We start from the raw sequence: 10,877 nt of genomic DNA on the forward strand, positions 1-10,877 counted from the left end.
CAACACCATTCCTTTTCAATTTGTCATTCCCTGCATAGTAAACCATGTGGTTATCAGATTCAAAATGGCCAATACCAGTCCAATTCAGCTCACTAATGCCGATGTTGGTGCATTCCATTTTATTTTTGACCACTTCCAATTTTCCCAAATTCATACTTCGTACATTCCATGTTCCGATTTTCAATGGATATTTACAGCTGTTTCTCTTCATTTTAAGTTGTTGTCCATCAGCAAACGCAGTTTCTGTGAGCTTTTCTCCTCCGAGCTTAACTGTATTCGTGTCATTATGGTCAACCCTACTTTGAGGAGGCATTTTTTTTTTTCCACAGTCGCTTTCTGAGTGCCCTCCCACCTTCCAGTCCTATATCTGACAATGTTTCTCTGCTATTCATATTCTATGAATATGAATAGGAAATAATAGTGTATGTATTATGGCTTGGGTGAAGCATTGTTGTTGTTGTTAAGTGCCATCAAGTTGGTTCCAACCCATAGCGACCCTGTATAGGGTTTCCAAGGAGTGACTGGTGAGTTTGAACCACTGACCTTGAAGTTCAAACGGCTTTGTAGTCCGGTGCATTAACCCACAGCGCCACACCAGGACTCACAGGGTACAAGAAAGGATGCTGCAGATGATACCAGACAGCCTAGCAGAGGCCAGATCAGAAAAGGCCTCAAGGGCTGTTGAACAGCCTAGACTTCACAGCAGCCATAGCCCATGCCTGTCATTGCAGGATAGTGCTCAGAACAAAGGCACTCATTAGTCCCTATGGCTTGAGAGTTGGAACCACATAATTCAACCCCTGATCACAGCATCCCAATTGTGTTCAATCCCTTTTGCCTTACATGTTAGTCTTCTCTCGCCAAGCAGGATAGAGAATGTTGGTAGTTTTCTGGGTATTTTCCACATCATCAAGCACATTGCCAGGCACATGACAGGAGTTCCAACAGCGCTCATGAATTGATTCACTGGAGGTACCGCTTGCAATAACACATTCATAAAGCTCTTGCTTCCCTGGTACAGCCCTCCAACCTCAGCAGATGCTCAATCACTGACTCTCTTGGCAGAAAAAAATACGCCTGGGTACAAAAAGCTATAAAATATGTGATAACTAAGGCACACATGGAATGGCCAAGGGGGAGGCCGGGGACTTGGGGCAAGCAGTTCAGGTATAAATCCTTTCCCACAGTACACTCCTCAAGCCAAGCCTTCCCCCCTCAGTACTACCAACAGTTTAGGAACACCACTCCCCTTCCCTCGTAAAAATAAAATAGGCTTTTCCAGTTGGGCATGTTAAAAGTCTCCTTTGAGTATTACTACCTTCTACATTAATAAGGAGCTCTGGTAGTATAGTGGTTACGAGTCGGGCTGCCAACCGCAAGGCCAGCAGAGTTTGAAACTATCAATGGTTCCCCGGGAGAAAGATGAGGCGTTCTGTTCCCATAGAGACTTACAGCCTTGAAAACCCTGTACAGGGTCACTATGAGTCGGAACTGATTCTACAGTACTTAATAGCAACAACAACATTAATAATAGCTGCTTTAATGATGGCAAGGATGTTTACAAGATGATTATTTCAACAATTAATGTAATAGCACAGCATTCTTGTCCTGCTAGTTGTGGTATGAAACTATAGGCAGTAGGATCTGGTATTCTACTGGCCAAGCCACCTGAGGTGACTACATTAAAATGATGTTTCAGTGCCAGTCTCTCCTCCTAGATGGTGAATTCTTAGATGGCAGGAACCACAATCTAATTCATTTTGGCATTCCCACTGCCTTTCAAGACAGGCCTGGCCCAGAGTGGGTGGCTCAATGACTGTCTACTGAATTGAACACTGCTGAGCCCCACACCACCACCCGCCTCCTTTCCCAGTCACCCTTTTTATAAAACAAAATAAGCAGGCTGCACAGATGCCAAGGGCATATTGAAGAGAGGCAGAAAGGAGGCATCTTTGTAGAAACCCAATCCATGCTGGCTTTGAGAAAGATCATTTTATAATATAATCAATAATCATAATTTATTAATTACGTAACGAGGTGTATTGCTAAGTATTTTACTTCTCATTCTTACAACTCTCTTAGGTAAGAATTATATCAAAGTGATAATAACCTCTTTATTTTAAATTTTGTATTGTGAATTGAATGAAAGTTTACAGAGCAGTTTCACATTCAACAAATCATGCAAAGTCAATGGTTCAAACTCACCAGGTACTCCTCAAAAATCCTATACAGGGTTGCTATGCATCTGAACCAACACGACAACAACAACAAAAACAACTTAATGGCAGTGGGTTGGGTTGGGTTTAATAGTACTATGTTAATAGCACTATTAATAGTACTATATATATAATATATATAATAGTACTACTAAGTACTATGCTGTGCTTCCATCACTCATCTGAAAGTCTGTTGTACAGTGGCAGACTGCATGTTGCTGTGATACTATAAGCTATGCAACTGGTATTTCATATACCAACAGGGTCACCCAAGCTGGACAGGTTTCAGTGGAACTTCCAAACTAACAAAGACTAGGAAGGAGGATTTGGTAATTCACTTTTGAAAAAATTGGCCAGTGGAACATTGTCCAATGTAGTGCTAGAAGATGAACTCCTCTCAGCTTGGAAGGCACTGAAAATAGAACTGGAGAAAAACTGCTTCCTCAAAGCAGCATTTACCTTAATGATGTGGATGAACTAAAGCTTTGGGGACCTTTAGTATGTTGATGGGGCACAACTCAAAATGAGAAGAAACAGCTGCAAACATTAATAATCTTAATGTGGGTTGTACAAAGTATGAATCTGGGAAAACAAAGTTGCTAGAAATAAAACGGAACATATAAAAATTGGCAATTCAAAATGGCGGGCAGTGGCCATTTTGAATCAGAGAATCATATTGTCTAGTAAACCAGGAATGACAAATTGAAGAGGAATGGTGCCCCATTTCTAGTCAAAAAGAAAAGAGATCTATCCTGAAGTACAATGCTTTCAGTGACAGGATAATATCCATGCTTCTATCCTTGTGTGGTACTGTGGGTTAATGCACTGGACTGAAAAGTCAGTTTGAACCACAAAGTCAACGGTTCAAGATCATCAGCTGCTCCTCAAAAACTCTACACAGGGTTGTTATGGGTCAGAACCAACTCAATGGCACTTAACAACAACAACAAAAACAACAAGGAAGACCTGGAGTTCTAGTGTGGAACCATAGGATAAGCACTCAACCACAGGGTTAGTTTGAACTGCAAGGTTGGTGGTTCAAACTTGCCAGTCACTCCCTGGTAACCCTATACAGGGTCACTATGAGTCGGAACTGATTCAACGACATTTAACAACAATAACAAGGAAGACCAGTTAATGTGACTATTATTCAAATTTATGTACTAACCACTAATGCCTAAGATGAAGAAATTGAAAATTTTTACCAACTTCTGTGTTCTGGTATGGATTAAACACACAATAAAGATCCATTAATAATTATTGGTGATTGAAATGATAAAGTTCAAAACCAACATAAAGTCAGTAGTTGGAAAGTATGACCTTAGTGATAGAAACAATGGTAGAAACTAAACACAGATCTTACCAGATGGAATATACAGGATCAAATCAACTATCTCCATGGAAAGAGATGATGAAAACACTCAATAGCATCAGTCACAACAGGCCAGGGGCCAACTGCAAAACAGACCATCACAAGTTCAGAAGAGCCAAAGTACAACTTGAATATATCCCACTATCTCAAGAATAGATTTGACACACTGAACACTAGTTACTGAGAACCAGATGAGTTGTGGGATGAAATAAAGGACATCTTACATGAAGAAAGCAAAAGGTCATTAAAGAGACAGAAAGGAAACAAAAAAGACCAAAATATGCTGTTGAGCATAGAGTAGTTAAGACAAACGGAATAAATGATAAGACAAAAGAGCTCAACAGAAGACTTCAAAGGATGACTCAAGGAGACAAAGTATTTTAAGAAAAGGTGCAAAGACCCAGAGTGAGAAAATCAAGAGACGCTAAGAGAACTAAAGGAAAATTCCAAGCCTCAAGTTGAAATACTGAATGATTCTAATGCAAAAACGCATCAAAAAAAGATGGAAAGAATACAGAGTCACTGTATCACAAAAAACTAGCTGACAATCGACCACTTCAAGAAATAGCATATAATCAAGAACCAATGGTATGGAAGGAAGAAGTCAGAGCCACACCTTAGGCATTAGTGAAAAAACAAGGCTTCAGGAATTGACAGAATACCAATTGAGATGTTTCAACAAAAGGATGCACCCTGGAAATGCTTACTCATCTATGCCAAGAAATTTGGAAAACAGCTTCTTTCTCAACAACTGAAAGAGATTCATATTTGTGCCCATTTCAAAGGAGATGATAAAACATAATGTAGAAATTATTGAACAAAATCATCAATATCACATGTACGCAAAATTTTCCTGAAGATAATTCAATAAAGGTTACTGTACTCGCTATTGATTACACCTTAATAAAAAGAAATAAAAATGCTCAAAACTGGACCAAATAAGTAACATGGTAAATGGAAAGAAGATTGAAGTTGTCAAGGATTTCATTTTACTTGGATCTACAATCAAATACCCTGACCCATAGCGACGCTATGTAGGATTTCTGAGGCTTTAAATCATCGTTCTCCCAAGGAGCGGCTGATGGGCTCGAACTGTGGACCTTGTGATGCACAGTCCAGGGCTTATTGGATGGTACAGTCACAAAATCAAACAATGTATTATTGCAAATCTACATTGGGCAGATCTGCTGCAAAAGATCTCGCTGAAATGTTCAAAAGCAAAAATGTCACTTCGAGGACTAAAGTGCACCTGACCCACGCCATGGTACTTTCAGTCCCTTTATACACACGTGAAAATGGACAATGAATAAGAAACACAGGAAGAAATGATGCTTTTGCATTACAGTGTTGGCCAAGTATATTGAATATACCATGGACTGCAGAAGAATGAACAAATCTGTCTTGGAAGTAGTACAACCCAGAGTGTTCCTTAGAAGCGAAGATGGTGACATTTTAGGAGGGACAAAGACTCTAGAGGAAAACATCAATGCTTGGTAAAGTAAAAGGTCCATGAAATAAAAGAAAACCCTCAACAAGATGAATGGAAACAGTAGTTGTAACAATGGGCTTGGATTGAAACACAGCAAGGATTGTGAGGATGGCAAATGACCAAGCAGCATTTTGCTCTGCTGTACATGGTCAGAAACAACTCAATGGCACCTAACAACATGTTCTTGCATGCCACTCGATCAATTCCAACTCACAGTGACCCTAGAGGACAGAGGAGAACTGCCACATAGAGTTTCCTAGGCTGTGATATGTTTACAGGAGATCAATCGCCAAATCTTTTCTCCCCCAGAGCAGCTGGTGGGTTTGAACCACCATCCTCTCAATTAACAGCTAAGTGCTTTAACTAGTAGCAACGCCATCAATAAAGCAAGACCAGAACCAATTTCTAATTCAGTGATAGAGGCTGGAGCCAGAAGTACTTTTCTAAGTACAAGCCCATTCATGCAATGCCTCTGATAAACTCTTCCAGAAAGTGCTTGTTTCCCATTTCCTAGGCACTTCTAACCACTCCCTCCCTCCTTTGAACTGCTGTATTTTTCTACAGATCTTTGCTACAGTAACACTTGCTGCACTTTTGTTTATACACATGTGTCCCTCACCAACTCTGAACTCCTTGAAGGCAGGGGCTGTTGAATTCATTTTTTGTAATCTCAGCCTCCAGCACTGTCCTGGCAACCACAAGATGTTCAGCAAATGTCAAGGTGTTATTGAACAGGTGAAAGATTTCAAGAGGGTGCTATTTCAGCATATAGTTTCCCAGTGTTCTAGACATGGCTACTCCTTAAAAGTGAACTATAGTAGGTGTTCACGAGACAAACTCAAGGACAGACACAGGAGGTAAGATCAGTGAGAAAAGAAAAAGAAACAGGCCACCAGTTTGTTTGTTTTTGTTCAGTGTACTATACTACACTGAGTAGCTCAAGAGCTACTGCAGCCTACAGACTGCTGAATTGGGGTTGCTGTGCTGGGAAAGATATATGAGGTCCTTACCAAGCAAGGAGCAGCACAGGCCAGAAATCACCATCACTGTCAGCAAGCAACACAGTGAGGGAGACCCAGCCCTTACTCTGTATTTTAACTGGTAGTCTTGAAATGAATCCAACTACTGGCTCTCACTGGTTAGTTGAATGAAACTAACACTGAGAAAAGAGTCCGGAGAATATATTAATTTTTCAGTAATAAAAAATACATATATATATATAGCACTTCAGTGCCTACAACTACTGGCATTGTGCTGGGCATCTGTTAGACCTTGAACATGTCATTTCACACTACTTTTCTAAGGCTCACTGGCCTCTTGTGATATGTAGAAGATCATCTTTATGTAACAGGATTATTTTGTGTATTAGATGTGCTTTGAAAAGTATGCTATACAACTTAGCAAATGAAAAGGTGGTATTTGTACTGGGTCTAAATTAGAAGGCTTAGTAAAGTCAAGGGTAACCCCATCAGAAGCAAAGGATAACTCCTTCTGCCAGGGCCTAAAACAGAAATACAGCAGAACATTCCATATTCCAGTGATGACCCTCTCCAGATCTTTCTTGTAGTTACTGGTATCAGAATATTTATCACTGGAACTGCTTTGTGAGCCTCTTGGATGAGTCCCTGGGATACAATTCAAACTGCTTACAGCTAAAACAGAGTTAAATTTTATGGGTTAGAGGCACCTTTCCAGACGCTGAGCTAATTACTCGACCTCTGGTCCGTCAACTGGCTGGAAACATTTGATGGCTATTAAGCCTGTTGTTTCCTCATTTTCTTGCTTACTGGGATAAACACATCAAAACAGAAAGCTTAAAACCCTAACAATGCTCTCTGATTAGTGGTTTACAGAATCGGCTGTAATTTTAGGATTTTCTGGCTAGAAAAGGATGGATCCAAACCAAACCCACTGCCATCGAGTCGATTCCAACTCACAGTGACCCTACAGAGAGCAGAGGAGAACTGCTGCGGAGACAAGGCTTCCACCGCTGAAATCTGTACAGATTAAGACTGTCACATCTTCCTCCTATAAAAAGGCTGGTGGGTTTGAACCACTGACCTTTTTGTTTGCCAGTAAGTGTGTAACCACTGTGCTGCCAAAATTTATAATATCATCCGCAGGCCATATAATATCATCAATTTACAAACTGTTGTTGTCATTAAGTGCCCTTGAGTTGGTTCCAACTCTATAGCGACCCTGTTTTTCAAGTTTCCAAGGTGCGGCTGATGAATTTGAACTACCGATCTTGCAGTTCAAACCGAACTTGTGCGTTAACCTACACCACCATACCAAATATTTAACCAAACATTAAATTAACTCACCCATAATGTGATGGCTGGTACTGGGGATGCCTTGGCAGGGCCAGAGCAAATGATTTCATGGGACTTACTGGCCTGTAGGCCGGATGTTCCCCATTCCTGCTGCAGAGGGTTCCTGAGGTAGGTTTGAACCATCAATCTTATGGTTTGCAGTGCAGAGGTTATCTTACACAAGAGGACTCCAAAAGGGAGCACTGCTCTGACTCATAGAGACACTATTCACAACAGAACAAAACACTGTCCAGTCCTGTACCGCCCTCATAATTGTTGTTACACTTCAGTCCACTGCTGCCACCACTGAGCCAATCCATCTCGTTGGGGGCCATCCTCTTTTTCGCTGACCCTCCACTTTACCTAGCATGATATTCTTCTCCAGGACTGGTCCTTCCTGATAACATATACCAAGTATTAGAGATGAAGTCTTGTCATTCTGACTTCTAAGGATCACTCTGTACTTCTTCCAACACAAATTTACTTGTTCTTTCCGCCAGCCCAGGGTACTTAAATATTCTTCTCCAACACCATAACTCAAATGTATCAATTCTTCTGTGGTCTTCCTTATTCATTGTCCAACTTTCGTATTCACATGAAGTTACTGAAAATACCATGGTCAGGTATACCTTAGTCCTCAATCTTGAACACTTTAAAGAGGTCTTGTACAGCAGATTTTCCTAATGCATTATGTCATTTAATATGACTGCTGCTTCCATGAGTGTTGGTGGTGGATCCAAGCAAAATGAAGTCTTTTCTCTATTTATCATGTTATTTACTGGTCCAGTTGTAAGGACTTTGGTTTTTCTTACATTGAGGTACAATCCATACACAAAACTGTGTTCTTTGATCTTCATCAGTAAGTATTTTAAGTTCTCTTCGCTTTCAGCAAGCAAAATTTTATTTCTTCATACTGCAGGTTGTTAATGAGTCTTCTTCCAATCCTGATGCCACATTCTACTTCATAAAATCCAGCTTCTCAAATTATTTGTTCAGCATACTAATTGAGTAAGTATAAAACACTGGTGCATACCTTTCCTGATTTTAACCATTCAGTATCCTCTCGTTCTATCCTAATTACTGCCTCTTGATTTATGTACAGGTTCCTCATGAACATAACTAAATGTTCTGGAATACCCATATTTCTTAATTATCTATAGCATTTATTTACATAGTCAATAAAGCACAAGTAAACTTCCTTCTAGTATTCTCTTCTTTCAGCCAAGATCCACCTTACGTCAGCCATGATATCCCTCATGCCACGTCCTCATTGAATCCAGCTTGAACTTCTTGTAGTTCCCTATCAATGTACTGTTGCAGCCATTTTTAAATTATCTTCAGCAAAAATTTACTTGCATATGATATTTAATGATATTGTTAGATAGTGTCCACATTTCATAGGGTCATCTCTCTTTGGAATGGGCACAAACATGGATCTCTTCTAATTGGCTGGCCAGGTTAACTATCTTCCAAGTTTTTTGGCATAGATGAGTTTGTTGAAATTTTTTAATTTGTATTCCGTCAGTTCCTAGAGGCTTGTTTTTCACCAATGCCTTCATTGCAGCTTGGACTTCTTCCTTTAGTGCCACTGGTTCTTGATTCTATACTACTACTTTTTTTTTTTTTTTATGTTTTATTGTGAATTTTATGATAGTTTACATGGGAGAACATTAGTTTTTCTATACTACTTCTTGAACTACTTGAACACTGACCATTTCTTTTTGGTACAGTGATTCTGTGTGTAGCTTCCTTCTTCTTTTGATATTTTCTGCATTGTTGCTGTTATGTTGTTCAGTGCTTTCTTGCCAACTTCAACTCAAGTAACCTGTATAGTGTTTCTGAAAAGTGGTTGGTGAGTTTAAGCCACCAACTCTGAGGCTCAAACCAACCTTGAGGCCCAGTGCTTATCCTACAACAGTGCCACAAGAGGACTCCATTTTATGCATAGAATCCTGCAATACTGCAAGTCGAGGCATGAATCTTTTCCTTCAGTTCTTTGACCTTAAGAAATGCTGAGCGTGTGTTTCCCTTCTGATTTTCTAACTCCAGGTCTCTGCACATTTCATTGTAATACTTGACTTTATCTTCTTGAGCTGCCCTTTGACATTTTTTATTCAACTCTTTTACGTCCTCATTTGTTGCATTCATTTTAGATTCTCTATGCTCAAGAGCAAGTTTTAGAATCTCTTCTGACATCCATTTTGGCCTTTTCTTTCTAATCTAATGACCTTCCACTTTCTTCCTGTATGGTGTTTTTGATTACACCCCTAACTCTTCTGGTCTTCCGTCATTCATGTCTAATGCATTAAGTCTGTTCTTAAGATGATCTATAAATTCAGGTGGGATATGTTTAAGGTCTTATTTTAGCTCTCATGGACTTGTTTCAATTTTATTCAGCCGGAACTTGTATATGAGCAATTGATGGTCTGTTCCGCAGTATGCCCTAGCCTTGTTTTGGCTGATGATATTTGATTTTTCCACCACTTCTATCCACACATGCAATCAATTTGATTTTTGTGTATTCTATCTGGTGAGGTCCAAGTTGGGCCATGTATATGGAAGTCTTTTTATAAATGAAGAATGTTGATGTTAAATGCCAGTCGAATTAGTTCCTAAGATGGAGTCAGGCAGTTGAGCTTTATAGTTGGTTCTGCCATATACTGGCTTTGTAATCTTGGTTACATATCATAGTTAACTCTGCTTGAAAATGGGAAACTGAGCCAGATTGTTATAAGAACTTTTGTGGAAAACCTGTGGTCTTTAAGATTTAATGAGAGTTCCTCAGAAAAGCGGCTCCAAGTCAAAAAAGAAAAGGAAAACTTGACACACTCGACTCCTTCCCCTCCCCAAGATTCACAATGCATAGTAAAGGCTCTGAGAAGTCAGCAGCAGTTTTACAAATAAAATTAATTTAGCAAAATTTGATCTGACTTTCAAATTATAACCATCTCTTCTGTGGAAGACAGTTTCTAGGACACTGTGGTGGCTTTCTAGGATCTCCATTAACTATAGCCTACTGTGATTTGTATCAGAAGTACTTAGCCAAAGCCTGGAGCACCCCTGCTTTACATTAACCTAGTTCTCTTAATCCAGTGAGGAACTTAAATGATAGCCTTGTAAATAGGGATTTTTTACATATCCTGGGTGTTACTAAGTTTGAGCTCATCTAACCTAAGGGCTCAACTCATTAACACTATAGAAGAAAGACTTGGCAATCTGCTTCAATAAAAATTACAGCTAAAAAAACTCAATGGAGCAGTTCTACTTTGAAACACATGGGGTTGCCCTGGTTGGAACCAAAAACACAGCAATGGGTTTGGGGTTTCTTTTTCCCTATAAAAGTATTTAGTTCACACATCCAGATCTCCAGAGATAGGAAATTTCCACTTGAAAGGACGAGCAGACCAGCCTGGAGCAGCTAGAAGAACAGAAGATACTTCTTGAAAGAAAGACCTACAGGAAAAATACAAAACAATAGAGGCAGACAG

Source organism: Chrysochloris asiatica, unplaced genomic scaffold, assembly GCF_000296735.1.
Source record: "Chrysochloris asiatica unplaced genomic scaffold, ChrAsi1.0 scaffold00039, whole genome shotgun sequence".
In the NCBI taxonomy this organism is placed as follows: Eukaryota; Metazoa; Chordata; class Mammalia; order Afrosoricida; family Chrysochloridae; genus Chrysochloris; species Chrysochloris asiatica.